The sequence below is a fragment of the Magnolia sinica genome, chromosome 7, assembly GCF_029962835.1.
Source record: "Magnolia sinica isolate HGM2019 chromosome 7, MsV1, whole genome shotgun sequence".
Lineage (NCBI taxonomy): Eukaryota > Viridiplantae > Streptophyta > Magnoliopsida > Magnoliales > Magnoliaceae > Magnolia > Magnolia sinica.
The window spans coordinates 63804558-63825268 of record NC_080579.1 but is presented as its reverse complement, the minus strand read 5'-3'; the positions used below and the strand labels follow the sequence as shown (position 1 = coordinate 63825268).

Below are 20711 nucleotides of genomic sequence, written 5' to 3'. Positions count from 1 at the left end.
CACAATTTTGTCGTTCAAATAGGCTTACATAATTCAAAAAACCCCACTTCTGAGTTTTCTGGCTCTCCTCAAATAACCAACAGATTGAGATTTTATTGGCTTAATCTGAAATAAAACCAAAAGAATGAAATTTACAATAAAGTAAATTTCTCCTTTTGTTGTAGCCCGGAAGAACCAAATCGGAGTAGAAGTTTGAATAGAAGTTCAATGTCCAATACTCACTTAAGAAATGGTTCTAGGTTCTAGATTGATTTTAAATTAAACCAGTTGGGCTAACTATATTTGATTTTGATTCTAAGAAGAATGAATATCACAATTCCTCTTTTGAATTCAGATTAGAATATAGAAATAAAATAAAATCAATAAAGCTAACAAAAGAGAATATTAAATATGCACGAATAAGCTTAAAATAAACACAAATTTATCTCAGAGTGATGCCTTGATTTTACTTGAATTCAGTTATGAAACTCTGAAATTTGTCGTCTATTTGTAGTTTCAAAAATCGCATCTACAACTAGTCCTATGGACACTACGATTGGTCGTAGAACCAACAACATTTTAAAATTTTGAGCGCGATTGGATCAGACTGCTCCACGACTGGCCATAGGGTGTCCACGACTGGTCGTGCCATACCCATGACTGGTCATGAGAAACCAGGAATGGTTGCTGGAGTTTGAGTCGTAGATGCTGGACTGGTCGTGAATGAATCATGCACTGTTCACATGACCAGTAGAGCAGAGTCTAGGGCTGGTCGTAGATCAACCAAAAAATTTCAAAAAATTGTAACAAACCTAAGACTAGTCTTGGAATTTCTTGGACTGGTCAAGGCAGTTCTAGGACTAGTCAAATAAGGTCCAGGACTAGTCTTAGTATAGTCCAAACACTTATAAAAAGATTCAATTTGAATTATGTATGCAAAATGACCTACCCTAAGGTCAATCTAAGGTCATTCATACCTTAAATGTGAAGAATGGACATTGAATCTTCATAAGATAGTTGACCTTTGAAGATTGTAAAACTTAGGATCTTTATACTTGATGTAGTATTGAACATGAGATCTTCTAGAGCTTGAATTACACTTCATTTCGAGTTGGACACTAACTTGAGTCTTTGAAAAAGATCACTTCTTTCGTTGTAGCTTGTACTTGCATTTCTTAAAATGGTTTGAAGTAAATCTTCGTTCTTAACTTGAAGCAACATGTTTAGAGAGGTGATACAATGTCTTGATCATATATACCAATGAGCTACACAAGACATAGATTGCACCAGACAAAGGTTAATGTTTTGGCACCACAAGATTTGACAACCAAAGGAGCATAAAACCATAGCACTTACAGTATCGCATAGTGGACCTCATATTGTCCTGATCTCCTGCATAATTCGAATCCATGTAACGTACAACTCCACCTCAAGCTTCATGCCCCTTAAACATGATCCCAATGTTGATTGTGTCGTTGAGATATTCGAGAATCCACTTAACTGCATTCTAATGCTCTTTTCCCATATTCACCATATATATGCTGACCACACTAAATGCTTGTAGATATCCATCCTCGTGTAAACTATCATATATATGAGACTCCCCACTACACTTGTGTATAACACCCATGACATATCTAAAACCTCATCTTCTATGCTTGGACATGACCTGGCTGAAAACTTAAAGTGACATTCTAGAGGCATGTTAACTGGATTAGCATCTTTGATATGGAACCCATCTAGTACTTTCTGCGCATATCCCCTCTAATACAGCCACAACTTCCCATATTCTGTCTCTATGAATCTCAATGTCTAGGATTTTCTTTACAATAACCAAATCCTTTATGTTGAACTCCTTGCTTAACAAAGACTTAGGCAAGAGTACTTCCTTCTTGTCCTTCATAATAATCAACATATCATCAACACATGACATTAATAAATGTAGGACCCGTCCTCAAGCACCTACTAACAAACACAGAAATTGTACGTACATCTACTTTAACAAATTTCCACCAAATAGGAATTGAACTGCTTGTACAACTTCCTTGGATAATACTTCAACCCATATAATGACTTCTTCACCCTACAGACATGGTCTTCATTACTAAGCTCCTCGAATACTTCTGACTGCTTCATGTAAATAACTTCCTCCAAATTCCCATGAAGGAATGTCATCTTCACATTAAACTACTCTAATTCCAAATTGGATTTTGCTAAAATATCCAGTAACACCCAGATTGATGTATGCTTCACAACCAGAGAGAAAACTACATTATAGTCTGCTCATTCGCTTTGCGAGTATCCCTTTGCTACAAGTTGTACCTTGAATTTTTTACCATCTTTCTCCATTAATGCTTCATTCCTTCTGAACACCCACTTGCACCCTATAGCCATTTGACCTTTTAAAAGTTTCACCAACTCCCATGTCTGATTCTTATATAGAGATTCCATCTCCTCCGTCATGGTCGACATTCACTTGTCATCGTCCTTTCTAGACTTAGCCTCTTGAAAGGTGGAGGGATCTCCAGTACTTGTGAACAATGCGAAAGAAACCATGTCCTCGAACCATGTCAAAATGAAGCTCTAATGATTCTTTCTCCCTGTTCTTGGTTATACTTTCCTTGGTATCTTGTTGATTGTTTCAGTTAATTTCTTGTTCTTGTTAAATTTTAGATTCAGTAACTAGCTCAACTAGCTCCACCTGCACTGACAATCTCTTTACATCACCATGTGTTTTTGGCATCATTACAGTGGCTTTGTTACTCTTCAACATCAATACCTCATCAAATATGGCATCTCTGCTAATGGCAAACTTCTAAGAAACTATATCCCAATGATGGTAACCCTTAACACATTTCTCATAATCGATAAAGATACACTTTCTAGATTTTGGATTCAATTTCTTCCTTTGTCCTCTCTACTAGTGGGTGTATGATGGACACCTGAAGATCCACAATCCCGAGTAATCAACGTCCTTACCTGTTGAGACTTCCTCTCTAAAACATTGGAGTCCAGTGCTATAGATGGTGACCAATTCACAAGATAACATGCCATGTTACTACTTCTATCTAGAAGCTTTTAGGCAGCCCTACATATAACCGCATACTTCCCGCCCTCTCAAATAGAGTTTTGTCCATCCTCTCTACCACCTTATTCTGTTGTGGGGTTCTTGGAGTTGACAAGTGCCTTTTGATGCCATATTCCTTTCAAAATTACATAAATTTCTCCTTACCATTATCTGACCTGAGATACTTAACCATTTCCTAGTTTATTTTTCTACTTCCTCATTTCATTCCTTTAACTAGGTGAATACTCAAAATTATGCTTTAAGAAGTATACCTGACCTTTCCTTGAGTAATCATTTGTGAAGCTCATAAAGTATCACGCTCTTCCCTTAGACTGTACTCTCACTGGCCTCCAGACATCAGAATGTATGTAGTCGAGCACCTCGTTGTCAGTATGTGTAGCAATCTTAAACCTTACCCTGCACTGCCTCCCATGGATGTAATGCTTGTAAAAATTCAACTTGCACACCTTAACTCCCTTCAATAGTTTTCATTTATAGTGTTTCATCATGCTCCCTTCGCTTATATGCCCTAACCGCATATGCCACAGATTAGCGTCATCTATGTTGGATTTTGCATGTGAGGTGGTAGCAGCCTCACCTATAATTATGTTCCCAGCTAACTTGTACAAATCTTTCATCTTATGTCCCTTCATTAAGACCATTGCACCTATGTTGACTTTGATTACACTACCAGATGTGGTGAATGTGCACCTGTTGTATGTAAAACGCCCCAAGGATATCTAATTCTTCTTTAGATCTGGTAGTTGCATGATATCACCTAGAGTCTATATGACTCCATTAAACATCCTTACCTTGATAGTCCCTATTCCGATGGCCATACATGGCGCGTCATTTCCTATTAGAAAATTCCCACTATCATTGGACTTATAGGAATCAAATCAAGTCCTATCTGGGCACATATGATACGAACATCCCAAATCGAGTATTCAAGGAAATTTTGGTGCATCTAAAACTCATTTTTTTAAGGGATCATGAACACAATAGTGGAAAAGATAGTTAGGCAAGGTACCTTTTTTAAAGTAATTCTTAATCTCCCCTAGCTTTCTCAAACATGTCCTTTGTTCCCAATTTAGTTGGACGGAGTAGGGGTGCGACATAGATACCTAAGTGGCCCATGGTATTGTTTGCTCAAAATCATCTCATTTATGATTTTCAACAGATCATTGTAAGACTCGATTCTAGATATCAAGCACATCAAAACTTAAGTGGCCCATGTCGATGCAGTTTTCCGGTAGACCGTCCCTGGTTGACCCTTTTGGACTTGCACAAGAAAAAAGGAACGAACAAAGGAGACCTTGACTGGTGCAGGGGACCCTCCAATGCTTAAGTCAGACCTCTAGGTCTTTAAAGGAGGATGATCTCTTAGAAAGAGTCACCAGTCAAATGTTAGGGTGAATGTACATACCTTTCAAAGGTTGGGGATACCTCTATTTATAAGGATAGGATGTAGGCATCATCAGGAATCTTTTCCTAATATTTTGGAGGGGAATTCATTCAGATCCTGGATGTAGATGTATACATAGATTTTTTTCTCAATCTCAAAGCTCTTGGGATTTGATCTTATCTCCCGAAGATCATGGGAGAGATCTTCGGACCATTGGAGATATTTCTGGAATGCTTGATTCGTGTATAGACTGTAATGGGCAATTGGTTTGTCGAGCTATAGCCGAGCTATTACCAAGCTGTAGTCAAGCTATGCTGCCGATCCAGGGTCACGTTCTGGCAGATCTATTGCAAACTTATGGGCTTGGTCGGCCCCTGGCCATATGAGTGATCTTGTAATTGCACTCTCTTTGAGGGTCCTTACAACTGAGTCAACCTCCTTAAAGGTCAACCTATTCTTAGACGTAAAAGCCCTTATTGGCTCAGATTTTGAGGCCCCATGCAGTTTGGTAGAGTTGGTCCATTCCATAAGTCGACCTATCCGTCTTAGCTATTTTTACACCTAACAGCCCACACCATAGAACGATGGGATAGGGGATAGGATGAGAAAGGTCGAAATTGTCCTCGAACCTACCAAATTCTTGGATGAAGATAGATATTTGATTTTTCTCTTCAACCTCGTTCTACTCAGCTTAAGATTGCATTGGATGTCATATAAATATTACAGTGAGTTTCAGGAAGATTTTAACGTCTATGGTGTTTTCATTTTTCCCTTTAACCTCAGTGTACTCAACTTAAGATTGCATTAGATGCCATATAGATATTCCAGTGGGTTTCAGGAAGATTTCAACGTCTACGGTGTTAGCTATTTGAGTTTTGGATTAACATGACTTTCGGACGAGCTCACCTCTGAAAATGGGCTTGCTTAAGTAATGGACGGATTCGAATCACCGTACATTGTGGCCGGGGCATGGAAGTTATTGATGTTGTGCCCTTGGAGGAGAGGACACATATTGCTGTTAAACAGGGAGGGACTCGGATGGTGTATTGTAGTAGACTAAGCCAACATCAGAACTAGTCAGTGATGGAAAAGCTCCGTGGGTCTCACTATGATATGTCTTTTATCCATGCCATCCATCCATCTTTCTAACTCCTTTTAGGGCATGATCCAAATCTCAAGTAGACCACACTAAAGAAAAAAGTGGTGATTACGCGACAAGCATTACAAACTTCCAAGGGCCCACCATAGTAGTTATTTGCCATCCAACCTTTTGATTAGGTCACATAGAAATAAATAAAAAGGAAAAAAAAAAAACATATATCGGCTACTTGCCACCCAACCTGTTGATTAGGTCACATAGAAAGAAATCAATGAAAAGGAAAAAAAAATATATCGGCTTGATGCAAAACTTTTACAACAGCCCTTGTAATTTTTTAACGGTGGTTGTGATGTGGTTAACCTAAGATTTGGATCTTTTTCATTTTTGAGATGCCTTAAGGTTAGCAGGCGAAATGAGTGTATGACGTGGATAAAACATATACATCACGATGAGCCCACAGAGCTTTTACAGCACCGACCAATACAATGGCAGTGCTTCTCGCTACCCAATCCAAGTTTGATTGGGAGTTGCTTCCGAGTAAATCCTATAGCATTATGTTGTTTTTGAAGTCTTAAATCATTTACAAACATTAGGTGATTTGTTCCCTATTCTGATTGTGATTCTTCCAAAGGCTATATATTTGGGTGTAATTGGGATTGGGAGAAATTCTAAGGGATCTAATTCGTCTAGAGGATTTTAAGGGTGCAGCAAGGGTTGATTCGAGGTTGTTCGATTCGTGTAAGCTCTTTCCTTTGTAATTTCTGCTTTCATAGTGATATTTGTTGCTTTGTGCCATGGTTTTTTTCCCAAAAGGGTTTTTCCACATTAAATTCTGAGTCTTTGCATTATGCTTTCTTGGTGCAATTGGATTACCCTACTTGATTCATCTCTGAGAAGAATCAAGTAGGGTAACCCAATCGCACCAAGAAAGCACAATCCAAACACTCAAAATTTAATGTGGAAAAACCCTTTCGGGAAAAAAACAAAAGCATAAAGTGACATATATCACTATGAAAGAAGAAATTACAAAGGAGAGCTTACCCGATTCAAACAACCTCAGATCAACCTTTGCTACACCCTTGAAATCCTCTAGACGAGTTAGAAAGCCTTGAAATTACCTCCCAATCCTAATTACACCCAAATATATAGACTTTGGAAGAATCACAATCAGAATAGGAAATAAATCACGCCATGTTTCTGAATGATTTAAGACTTTAAAAACAACAATCTCCACCTTGTCTTCAATCATCAAAAGGTAGCTTTTTGTCATCTTGTCATTTCTATCTTGCTTCATAGCTCCACCATCGCTTCTCGTGCACACTGTCCTCTTTTTACGCCTTCACCAAGACCAGAGAAGTCGAACATAACTTGAACTTCTCTATAGGAACCACCTTGGTGAGCATGTTCGCCGGATTAACGCTGGAGTGAATCTTCTCTAGAGTAATGCCTCCTTCTTCAAGAACCTGTTGGATAAAATGGTAAGGAATATCAATGTGTTTAGTATGTGAATGATAAATAGAGTTTTTAGACAAATTGATAGCGCTCTCACTATCACAATTAATCGATACGACCTCCTACTGAAGTCCCAACTAATTTATCATGCCTTTTAACCAAATACCTTCTTTGAATGCTTCCATCACTGCCATATACTCTGCTTCAGTCATAGAAAGAGCCATCATGAACTAAAGTTTAGGGCCTATTTGATTTTTCACCATAACTATAAATACATGGTAAATGGGCAATTATTGCTTATTGAGCCCGTTTGATAATCTGGATGTATTTCTACTTTGAAAAATGGTCTCGAAAAATTGACTTAAATTTATGGGCCGCACTATGATATATTTCACATATTCATGCCGTCAATCCATTTTAGCAGAACATTTTGGGGTGTGATCTGAAAAAATAGGCAAATCCAACACTTAATTAGCCCGCACCAAAGGTAATAGTGTCTGTAAAACATCCACCATTGAAAGTAGTTTCTTTCACCAGGCCCACATCGAAGTTTATTTGGGAAAATAAAAATATCAGCCTCATCAAAAGCATCTAGGAGCCTCAAGAAGTATTTAATGGTGGGTGAATGATTTACACAGTTTCTTGTGGTGTGGTCCACTTGAGCTTTGGATATGCCTCATTTTTGGGCTCATGCCCTAAATGAGGATGACATATAGGATGAATGGTGTGGATAAGCCACATACATCACAGTGGGCCCTACATTCATTTAGCAGCCATCCTCGATTATAGCGCTCAAAAGTTTAGCTTTCAATATCTATATCAGAAACGATGCCGTAATTACCTGGGTAAGTAATTATTACCCATTTGCAAGGTAATAACCTGTGAGATGAAAAATCAAACCGGCCCTTAAACATCTAACTAATTGCTCCACCTGATAATACAAACGTGTAACATGAAGTCAACTTTATTGAATCCACATTGCTTGCATAATCTAAATCCACATACCCTACCAACTTTGCCACTGTCTTCTCAGAAGATAAGATGTACTCTTTAGTACCTCGAATGTATCGAAGTAGCCATTTCTCCGCTTCCCGATGTTGTTTGCCGAGGTTTGATACACATCTTCTCAAAACACCAACTGCTTGTGAAATATCCAGTCTCATAAAGACCATGACATACATTAAACTACTTACATCATTCAAATAAGGCACGCGAGACGTATCCTTTTTTTCCTCATTTGATTTAGGACATTGTTATGAGGAAAGCCTGAAGCGAGTCACATGGGGAACGTTCAACGGCTTTTTCTTGTCCCTCCTATACTTGATCAACACCTTCTCAATGTATTTTGTCTGTGATAACTAAAGCTTATTTGTCCTCTTCCTCTCTCTTTGAATATCTATATCGAGAACCCTCTTTGCAGCCCCCAGATCTTTCATCTCGAATGTCCCTAATAACTGAGCCTTCAGTACATCGATTTCAGACAAGTAATGACTAGCGATCAACATGTCATCAACATACAATACTAGGATGATGAACCCGCCATCACTCAGTGTCTTGTAGTAGACACAGTGATCGTATTCACTCCTAGTAAATTTCTGACTTAACATGAAATAATTAAATTTTTTATACCACTGCCTAGGTCACTATTTTAGGCCATATAACGACCTCATTAACTTGCAAACCTTGTTCTCTATCCCTTAAAATTCATAGATTTCTAGTTGTTTCACATAAATCTTCTCTTCCAATTCCCCATGCAAGAATGCAGTCTTCACTTCCATCTGTTCCAGCTCAAGATCGTGTTGGGCAACCAGTACCAACACGAATCTGATAGACACTTATTGTACAACCGGTGTGAATATCTCTATGAAGTCAATGCCTTCTCTCTGAGCATAACCCTTTGCTACAAACCTTACTTTCTATCTATCTTATTTCTTATTGAAGATCCACTTGCATCCGATCACTTTTCGGCCCACCGGAAGCTCCACTAACTCCCATGTGTTATTCCTGTACAACAAGTCCATCTCACCGTCCATTGCCGTCTTACACTTTGCTGCATCAGGCTCATCAAGATCCTCCTGAATAGTATACGGGCCCTGCTCATATATAATGATGGTATATGCAATATTAGAGTTGTCCCTATATCTTGTCGGAGCCTGCGATCTTACGACATATTTTTCCTAAGTGGCTGTTCCACCTCTTCTTGTACCTCTGTCTGTGCATCTTTCTAAGTCTGAGTATCACTTGTGTCAATTTAAACATCCATGACTAACCTTTCCAGTTCTTGTTGCTCCTCTTGATCATTCTTGAGGAATCGGTAGCCTTCTTCAAATTTGATGTCCATACTAATAACGATTTTTCGTGTGACTCAGTCATACAACCTATATCCCTTCACACCATTACCATAGTCAGCAAAGATGTGCTTTTTGGCTTATAGTCTAGCTTATCTCTTTCAACCGACGGTACATGAGAGTAAGTTTTTCAACAAAAAATATGCAAATCTAAGTAGTCTACTTTATCGCCACTCCGTACTTCCTCTGAAATTTTACATTCAATAGCCGTATACGGAGACTGATTCACGAAATAACATGTCGCGTTAACAGTCTCAGTCCATAAGTCTTTGCCCAATCTGGCATTACTAATCATGCATCGAGCTCTCTCCAAGAGAGTCTGATTCATCCGCTTAGCTATACCGTTTTGCTCGGGTGTGTGGTGCATTGTGTTGATTCTTTCATCCTTACAAAATTGATTAAATTCACTTAACGTAAACTCACTGTCATTATCTGTCCTTAATATCTTTACCTTTCGCCTTGACTGTGTTTCCACCATGGCCTTCCATTGTTTGAAATAGGTGAAAACCTTAGATTTATGTTTCATGAAATAAGTCCAAACTTTCAAGGAGTAGTCGTCAATGAATGTGACAAACCATGATGACCCTCAAGCAGAAACCACAGGTGATAACCCTCATATATCAGAATGCACATAGTCAACCACACTCTTACATACATGTTTTTCATATTTAAAAGATAACCTAGATTGTTTACCATACATATAATGCTCACATGTATATTTAAATCAAGACTTTTAAAACTATGGATTAAACGACGATTGGAAAGTAACTTCATGCCCCGCTCGCTCATGTGGCCCAGACATGCATGCCACATACTTGTAGACATAGAATCCGCTACAATAGCTGCAGCTCCACCTGTTGAAGTGCTCCCTATCAACCTGTAAAGATTACCGTGCCTCCGTGCTATCATGACTACAAGCGCCCCTTTTGAAACTTTAAAGACCCCATTAAAATTAGTGAACTTGCACCATATTTCTTTGAGTGCACCAAGAGATGTCAAATTCTTTTTCATGTTAGGAACATGCCTCACCTCAGTCAAGGTATGATCCATTCCATCAAACATCTTGATATGGACAGTAGCAATAGCCGCAACGTTACAAGCATTGTCATTGCCCATAAATACCTGTCCACCATCACACTCCTTGTAACTGGTTAACCAACTCCAATGAGGAGTCATGTGATATAAATCCCCTATGTTAAGAATCCACTCGTCTCTACGATCATCGTATAAGTGTCCAATTATAGACACTAACGACACATCACCTCCGCTTGTCTTTTCATCAAACTTGGCAGTATTGGCCTCCCTAGAAGAAGACTTTGTATTCTCTCTTTTTTCTTTAGGATTTGCATAATCCTTCTTTATATGCCTTAACATCCCATAATTCCAGGACTTTAACTTTCCCCTGTCCTTGCCCTTGAATTTAGATATTAATCTAGAGGATCCTGTGTCCGGGTCGCTTAGTATTTCTACCTCGAAAAAACAAAGCATCGATAGAGGCCCGCATGCTACCATTTATCTTTCTCATTGACTTTTCCTGAAGGGTTAAGATAATGGTATTAACACTAAGGGTTATGTTACTGGTGCACAAGGTGTCTTTAAAAGACTCATACGAAACAGACAGAGAATTCAACAAGATACATGCCTGATCTTCTTCATCAACTGTTACCTCCACATCCAACAATTTACAGATCATCTTTTTAAAATTGTTAATGTCAACTTCAACATCTCCTCCCTCTTCCATCTCGAAGTTGAATAGCTTCAGCTTCAAGTGTATGCGATTTTCAAGGGACTTCTTAGCATAGATGTCCTCTAACTTCACCCACAAACTTGCTACGATTTTCTCCCTCAAGACATTATAGAGAACCTCATCCGTTAAGGACAAGTAGCTTGGCGATTTCGCTTTCTTATTCAGTTTCTTCCATTCATCATCATCCAATCAACGTGCTAGCCATATTGACCTTACATAATTCAAATTTATTTTTCCCGGAGTATTTCTCAAAATTATTTTTTCCAGAGTATTTCTCAAAAGTATTTCTCAACATCAAAATTAGGATTGACAGCCATTAATACTCACTTTCAGATTCACGCTTGCGCCCCAATGATAGCTCTGATACCACTTCTTGGGGGACTATAGAAGCATACAAAGATGAATCAAGTAGGATAATCTAATCACACTAATTAAGTGCAATGCAAACACTCATAATTTTACGTGGAAAGATCCTTTCGGGAAAAGACCATGACACAAAGTGACAAATATCACTATGAAAGTAAAAAATTACAAAAGAAAGAGTTTACCCTATTCGAATAACCTCAAATAAACCCTTGCTACACCCTTGAAATCCTCAAGACGAATTAAAAACCCTTGGAATTAACTCCCAATCCCAATTAAACCCAAATATATAGAGAAGAATCACAGTAAGAACAGGAAACAAATCACGCCATGTTTACCAATGATTTAAGACTTAAAAACAACACATTACTCGTTGTTTATATGCCACGAGAAACCATTTTCAGGAGCTTTGTTAATCTTCACACACGTGTATCATGCAGCCCCTGACACAGTTTTATATGTGGCATGTGGAACATCAGAGTCGTCAATTAGGCGAACAGGACCCTATAGGTCCCCTAGCCTAGAAATCAAGCTGACCCATTCATCAGGTGGGCTGCAATGTAAGAAACAGATGGACGGCGAGGAAAACTTGGTTCAGCCATCCATCTTCTTCTATGCATTGCATACCACCGGTGGGTGGAGGCTGTCTTTCGGCTAAGGAAGGCTTACTTTTAAAAACTTTTAAATGCTCGGATGCTCCATATGTGTGCAACGTGCTATGTCTGCGTAAGTGAAGAGGTGCATGCCAAAGGGCTGTGAGTTCGTTTTGGGTTTGCTTCCCTCAGTTGTCTCCATTTGATTTTGTGTAACAGAGAAATGACTACCTGTAAGGTGTTTGTGTTCATGGTGACCCTTTTAGTTGTGGCCATGCTGCTCTTCTCATCTGTGGTGACTGCCGCAAATCCAGGGGAAGCCATATCATCTGTAATCTGTAAGTATGAAGATTTGCTTCTTTTTTTCTTTTTCTTTATTTTTTTTATTTTTTATTTGTTTTTTTTTTATTATTATTATTTAAGACCTGTGGAATTGGATTCTGTCTCAACTCCTTCCGGTACAAAGAAAAAGAAAAACTTCGATATCCCAGCTGAGTGATGGATTAAACGCTCGTTCTTAAAATTATATAGAAACTCGACGAATGCAAATAATTCAAATTAAACTATTCAAAAAATACTTTAGATTTACTTGAGGTATACGATAGGTGTGGATGCATTTCCTTTTTGTGGGGCCCTCCTGAATGTCTGTAAATTCAGTTGATCAATGAATTTCCAAGGCTTCGGCCTTTTTCCAAAACAAAAAAAGATAGATATGCTTGCACTCTGCAACTCTATTTTTTCTAGGAATCTGCGGACAACAACGTCCAAACGTACATTCCTCACTTTTATTTGGAAAGAATAGAAAAAACATTTTTTTTTTTTTTTTTGTCCTTTTGATATCTCCCTAATGATGAACCTCATTTTTAGAAATTTGGTGGGGAAAGGTCCGATGTCATGCGACTCTACTTGGTAAACGGGTTGATTATTCAGGACATTCAGTTATCTCGAGGCTCTTAGCTGAGTAGCAGGAGCAACTTTTAGTTTGTTACGAGCCCAAACGAACTACTTTGATATCTCGTGTTTAGTTCCTATTAATGGAGTCTTTGTAAATCCATACGTTAAATCAACTTTGTTGAAACTTTTAATGGAGTCTTTGTAAATCCATACGTTAAATCAACTTTGTTGAAACTTTTATTGTGACTAACAGTTGCTGCTGTAGATTAAACCAATTTTATTAGAAAAGCTCTCAGTGAATAATTTCTTTCTTATTTCTACCTTTCTTTCCCATGACCACTGGGAACAGGCAAATTAAAATTTTCACTTCAAATTATGGACGTCAACATCCTAGTGCTCATGGTGTTTATTCCATAGTTATTCAAAAATAATTTCATTTTAAAAGAAATTACACGACACGATTCTTATTACTATTACTTTACTCACGAGTTGCTGACCGAATCTATTAATTCAAAATCTCATCAATTCAAATAAGAAAATTGGATTTACTTTTGCAAACTCTTTTATTATTTTTTTAATAAATAGAACTGTTTTGAGAATCCGTTTTTCCTTTTTTTTTATTTTTGTATTTCTTTATCTTAGAAACCACTTTGACTAATGGATAGAAATATTCCAACACTGCACCTTTGTCATGTATTCCATATATTACACTAGATAGCTGGGTAAGCAAGCTACCTTCAGCATTGGTCAAATCCCTATCAATAATATGTTGAAATGGTGGGGAAGGAGGCCATCCCTACTTCAATTGAAAAGGGGGAATTCCCATTTCACAGTGAACAATTATCCATTATCTACCTTCCGTAACACGTTAGAATTATTTAGCTACTATGTTCATAAAGGCAATAACAATGAATGCACCAGAACAATTAGGAAATATTCAAGTACTTTAAAGAGCCCTATCAGATAGATGGAAAAGAAAAAATACAATTCAAGAAACAAGTATCCACCAAAAGAGTTCTTTATTTTGGAAATAATCTAATTCTTAGACTTGGATTCATGTGATAATGACTTCCACAATTTAATCAATTTCATTTGAGTTAATGCATGCCCTGTGTACAATTCTGACTACCTCCATATCAAACATCCTAAGCTACTGGAACATGGAAAGATAACCTGACACAGGGGAGGACATGAGGTCGAGCACCGTCTTCCTTAAGTGGATAACTATTCCGAATCCACGGAACTTCTCTGGACTCCTCACAGAGACTTCTCGAATCCAAGAGGAAAGAAAGCAGGAAATGGAAAGAAATTCTAATAAATTCGAATTTGATTAATGAATCATTGATAATCCTCTAATGCGTCTCCTTACACCATTAACAAAGAAAAAATAAACTAGAATTTGTAATTACTAAAAATAGCAAAATTCTAACTCTAATAAAAATCCTAATTCTAATAAAACTCTTATAAGGCCTAATTTCTAAAAATAAAAATTGCAAATAAACTTTCTCTAGAAAAGTCCTAGTATAACTAAAAGTTATTTCTAAAAGGAAAGAAAATCTAAAACTCTAAAAATATCTAAAAAATTGAAATTACTAAAAATAGTAAAATTTTCCTAAAAATTCGTTTTTGAGCTAAAAGCGCGTGTTTTCTGACGACATGGACAGATGCGACCCACTTTGTGGGTTGGTTCACCTCGAATGGCCCATTTCAGTAAAGATTGATAGGTTGTGCACCCTATAACGATAACCAGATCAAAAGTTATGGTCAAATTACGGTCCATCTTCTTTTGGCCCAACCATGCTAGGAACGTATCTGTGACACGTTCTACATCAGACCCCTCCACTTGAAAAAACTCATCCTCGAGTTACACAAGGGACTTGGCTCATGATTTTGAGATAACTTCTGACGTCGATGTTTATTACCTCTTTTCTTGTACCTGGCATTAGGCTCTTTAAATAATATAATACATGTCCTCATACTTTTCTTGACTTGACTAGAATCGATCAGTTCCTTCACATTTGCCTTCAAGATCTCATATTTTTTCTGATAATGTGGGCAATTAGGCGGACTTGCCCCTGAGATGGGGTCAACGTGATTTTGTATATCTCGTATGGGAGGTAATTTATTAGGTAGTTCATCAAGTACAACCCCCTTGAACTCCTGGGATACTGATTCTAAATCTTCTAGGATACTCACAGGATCTACATATTTTTTCTTTTCAACCAATGGATATATATCTCTCATTTCTTTAGATTTTTTAATAAAGGCACGTTCAGTTATGAGATATTGTCCCTCCACTTTATAAGTCTTGGGTTTGTTCTCCGTTCCCATAGGGGCCATATGTTTTCCACTGATGAATCTTGTGCCTTGTCGCGATTCTGTTTCAATGAGGTGGTTTCTCGTGGACAAATAATATGATTTTTCTGCAAACCTTTTACTGATCGGCTATCCTGGTAATAATTTTGATTTTGTGGGAATAATACCTAATCGTAATCTCGCGGGAAAAATTGCATGCATAATAACTGCTTCATCCGCGACCACATGTGGATTAGCATCTTCATCTGTCTCATCCGCTCAAGTTGAAGTTGTTCCCACCAATCTGAAGCTTTGCCCGTCAACTTGTAGGCCACGAGTTTAACTCTTTTCTTCTACGATGTTCATATAGTTGAAGAAACATTCAACTTTAAGCAACCAGTCGAGGAAGATCTTGAAGTAGAGTTGACCATTAAAACTAGGAAGATTGACTTTCATCTTGAATTCTTAACCCATCTGATCTATCTGATTAATGCCTCGTCTAGGATGTTGTGAAATCATGTCGCTAGATCCCACCTTCTCAGGAGTGATCTTCTGGTTCACTAATAGTGTCACCCTACAATCAGTATAATTACGAATTCCAGCAATTGCTGGTTGTGGATTACCACCATGAACACAGAGCTGCCCTTGGGCCTTCGCCAAATGATCTGCCATGCGATCAATGAAAGCCTGCAGCCTTTGCATGGCTTGTCGATTCTCTCGCTGGGCCGATTCGAAAGCTACCGCCGTTAAAGGTAAATTCCCTGAAGCACTGCCCATGGGATTGTTGCCCGACCTGTCGTTAGAAGCCATCGATCCGAGGAGAAACCCCGCTCTAATACCAAACTGACGTAGGGGAGGACGTGAGGTCAAGCACCATCTTCCTCAAGAGGATAACTATTCTGAATCCACAGAACTTCTCTGGACTCCTCACAGAGACTTCTCGAATCCATGAGGAAAGAAATCAGAATCAAACTACAACTAAAACTCCTAGAATTCGCGACTTACTATAAATAGTAAACTTACTATTTATAGACGGTCGTGATGTCTACTAGTGCGGAAGGTTTTCGGCCAAAAATAGTAAGTGTCCTATTTGGCTTCACCAAAATGTTCTCCTAATTATTCTAAGCTCTTTTCACATTAGGCGCAACTCCTAGAGCCCGACGGATGAAGAGTTATAATCAAACTAAAACTTATTATTTATAGTAAAAACGAAATTAAAATGGGGAAATGATCGTCGATCAAGAGGTTTTTCACAATTATGGGTTATGTAACTGGGCATAGTTAGGTTGGTTGGCTAAAGTAGCTCGTTCTACCCCAAAATCATATATTTTACATCAGATAACTCATTCCAGATTGCGATATACGCCCGATCTAAGGTCCGATAGTCCGGATCACTTCTGTCGTCAGCCGGGCCTTTTTTGATCCATCTTGGCCATGAAACTGTCCGCGACCCGCTCTACATCATAACCTGTCTTGAAAATATCAGACCCGAATTGTGTAATGCACAATTCTACTGCATGTCCTGTGTACAATTCTTAATTTCTTTCTTTTTCACCCTTTTTTAAAAAAATAATAATAATTTTTTAGTATTGCTTTCCTTTTTCCTTTGTGCGATTGCTTCTTCTTCTTTCTTCTTCTTTTTCTAAAAGAGATTTTCCTATTTATTATACAACACAACATGGTTGTCGGGTATGACTAAATCCCTACTTGGGAAGATATGCCAAGTCAACTCCACACAACCCAATATGAGTCACTTGGTGGGAGACAACATTATTAATAATAGAAACCAAATGAGGGTGATGTAATCCAACGAACCTACAAAGGTGGAGATTTTCTGCACACTTAACCCAAGTTGTAATCAACAATTTTATGATATGATGTTAGTTTTTAAATTAACATAATTTTAATTATTTTTAATAATTATATGGGCAAGCCTAGTATTTTTAGGTCTAATTATTAAATATTGAGTTGAGTTGCATTTTTTAGGTTTTTGAACTATGTTACAAATTAAATTTTCATGCTTTTGAACTAGGTACAAACTTATTTTCATGCATATGAAATTCTCACATTGAAATCCCAGGTGAAAGAGGAAAGGGCTTTGTTAGGTTTACCCAATTTACTAAGTTTGGTCATTTAGTCGGAAGCATGAAGATGCATTAATTAGGATTCTGGAAACCTCGCCTCATTGTTTTGATGTTTTGATGGGGGCAACTGTTGATGTAAAAATCTGGCTGCTCCAATCTAGTATTGGTGGCTGACTCCAAGTCCTGTGAACTTATACAAGAAAGAGACAAAGGAGACCCTGGCTAGAGCAGGGGACCCTCCGATGCCTAAGTTAGGCCAGGAAACTAGGTCTAAGTCAAGTAGTTAGGGGTTTTGGGAGCCAAATGTTATATACCTATTCTAATGTATTCATCCCCTATTTATACCTATTGATCGAAGGTACCATATCCGTCAATCTTGGCTAGATCCTTGCGGCACGATCTTGGTTGTTGAACAAGGATAGAAGGTGTATCAATATGAGCTATTAACGGTAGATCGTGCTTCGGATATCACTCTAGTCGCACGATACCGGGGTTGATTCCCGTGAGTAGCTATCAAAAATTCCTCTGCTCGGGCCGATCCCTACGGTCTGACCCCATGTTTCGTCCGAGTTGTACTCTACAGACGTCTAATTCCATGATCGGGTCGACTTTAGATAGTCTGACCCTGTAATCTGATCGATTCTAACCATTCTGACCCTGTGATCGAGTCAAGTGAGGTATGTAGTGATTCCTTCATGATTCTTGGTCAGTACAGTTGGACTGTCCTGAGTCCGATACCTTACTCGGCTCGTCGACCTGTACTAAGCTCGGCTCGGGTTTGCCGCGCACACAATCCTCCGAGCCTCTAGTCGGAGGTAACGGGTCAGACGCACGATCTAGGGCCATAGTTCTTCAGATGAGAGTTCCAAACTTGGTCTAGGGCCGTAGTTCTTTAGATGAGAGTTCCAGACTCAGTCCAGGGCCGTAGTTCTTCAGATGAAGTTCCAGACTCGATCCAGGGCCGTAGTTTGAAAGTGTGGTTGGCTCGGATATAGTGTTATTTTACCGAGGCTCTACTCATTGATTTTTTCAATTCGGCCTCAATTGCGCTCGGTTTATATTTTCCCATAACAAAAGCCCTCTACTCTCTGAGTTCGAGCTCGGACTCAGGGGGTAAATGTCTAGGAAAATGAACCACCCTTCCCTCATGATGGCGAGTCAGCGAGATCGAAGTGACCAGCCGTAGTAAGTGCCTAGGTATATGAACAGCCTTTCCCCTCATGATGATGAGTCATTGATAGTGATCCAAGCAGCCGTAATCATGGCTTCTTGACATTAATGCATCGTACCACAGCGACAGGCTTTTCATAGTACGAACCACTGAATGGTTGACATGTGGCGACGGTTGAGGATTTGAATCGGCTAGGTGAGTAAGACACTGTCATGTGGTCATCGAGAAGTGAAGAGCCATCTACGTGTTGAATATCGTCTAAGCGTGTCAATGTGAAGCTCGGAGGATACTAGCTCGAACGAATATCTCGCTGCCACGTACACGACTTGGATCGAATCCGAGCCACTTTAGCTTTGGCGACAGCTGTCTATCATGATTGTAATCGGTTGAAGGAGTCTATAAAAGACACCCTTCACTCTCATTTACATCCTCCTGTATCCTCATTTACATTTCATATGTTTTCGATTTCTTTGAGAGCATGCGTACCGAGGATCCTACTGGAAGACCGTTCTCTATGAGTTTTTTCTTCCCAAACTCCTTTTCCATTTCTCTTTAGAGCATTATGTCAAACGGCTTGGATGATGACCAAGAGGTCCAACTGATGAATGAGGAGTCCAAACCGGAGACCACAGACTCAGAGCGCACCGACTTCGAAGGTCCCTTGGAAGCGGTACTACTCTACCCTCTGATTAAGAAGATTACGGACCCGAAGGCCAAAAGCCAAGGCAAGGGACCAAAGAGGGCACCTTAGATCCAGTGGGGAGGGCTAAGGCCAGACCTTCGGGGGCCAGATCTGAGGCGATAGTTCCTAGGGGCTCAGTTCTTATCAAGTATCAGATGGCTCAACTCCATGCCGAGTACCACATTCCAGACTTGGTACATATCCAAGCTCCTATTCCCTTTAACACTCCAGGCGTCCCTGTCAATGGGGACATCACAATATTTGTCTACGCGCTTCAGTGCGGGCTTCAATTCCCCATCCATCCATTCATGCGCTTGGTGATAATGCGTTTGAGGCTGGCTCTGGGCCAGTTGGTTCCAAACACCTAGTGGATTCTGGTCTCTTCCTTCATCCTCTGACACCAGGTGAAGAACCAGCACTTGACTTTGGACAAGTTCTTGGCTATGTACCAGGCCAAGCACGACAACGTCGACTCGTCTTGGTACTCCTTCTCGGTCCAGAACCAGTATACCTCGGGCCGGTAACCAAACTTCCTACTTCCAACCAAGATTGGAAGGGCAAGTGGTTCTGAGCCTCGGGGGAGTGGGAAGCACTTGCTGGTGAAATCGGTAACCTACGAGTCCGAGTTCCCACCAAATTCTCCAATCCAAGTTGGGTCATCTTGGATTTGCACTGTATCTTACGCCTCTGACTTCTCTTTCGTTCTAAACCTTTTTTATATATAGTTATCGCAAAAGAGGGTCCTGATCTTATTCTCTTCTTCCGAATCCTGATCGTTAGGGCTCGGTTACTCAAGGAAGACCAACGCGCCTGACACGATATTATCAGCTTAGAGAACCTTCTGTCATCCAGATTCTATAGATTTAGACCTGTCCCCCCTGCTCTGGGTAAGCATCATGAAGTTTTTCTCAATTATCTTCTCGTAGTTGTATTTGAGCCGACATCTTCTTGGACAGGTATGTCAGAGGCATCGGCCTCTAAAAGAAAGAGGTCGGTGATGCCACGTCCTCCTATGGACGTGGTAATGTCTCCTGGGCCGAGGGTCAAGATGATGACCTCAAAGAAAAAGACTACTCCCGCCGTGGAGGTTGTCTCTGTTGTGGCTGAGCCCACCATAACCCCGGCCTCAGCCCCCAAGGCTTGAACAGCTGTTTCGTCTCAACCTCTTGGGATTGAGAAGGAGGTAGTCGAAGAAACAGTCGATGCGGGCCTTTCCCATTGTAGGGAGGCCTCTTACGAACTTATCCCCCTCCACCTCAACTTTACTTCTACTGAGGTTAATTTCTGGATCGGTGAGATGGACACCGTGGTCCGAGATGCCGTCGAGCTTGAGGCCGAGCTCAAGCTTCACAAGCTAGCGGCGTGGGGAGATCAGTTGATCCACGTCCTCTGGGATCCGAGGTGTTCTCATCCGACTATCATATGTCGCTGCTAAACAAGTGGGCAGCCAAACATGTAACCGAGGTATCCATCGTCAACACCCTTTCCTGAACACCCAAGTCATTTGTTAACAACTATGCCTCGGTCAGTTA

The 20711-nt window shown here is 39.6% G+C and overlaps 1 long non-coding RNA gene across 1 annotated transcript in view; it reads left to right on the top strand.

Annotated features, from left to right (window-relative positions):
* LOC131252100 (uncharacterized) overlaps positions 1-20711 on the top strand; it is a 63972-nt gene that overhangs the window by 28307 nt on the left and 14954 nt on the right. The window contains exon 2 of the long non-coding RNA XR_009174180.1: positions 12273-12391. This is a non-coding gene — a long non-coding RNA (uncharacterized LOC131252100). The remainder of the gene's footprint in view (positions 1-12272; positions 12392-20711) is intronic.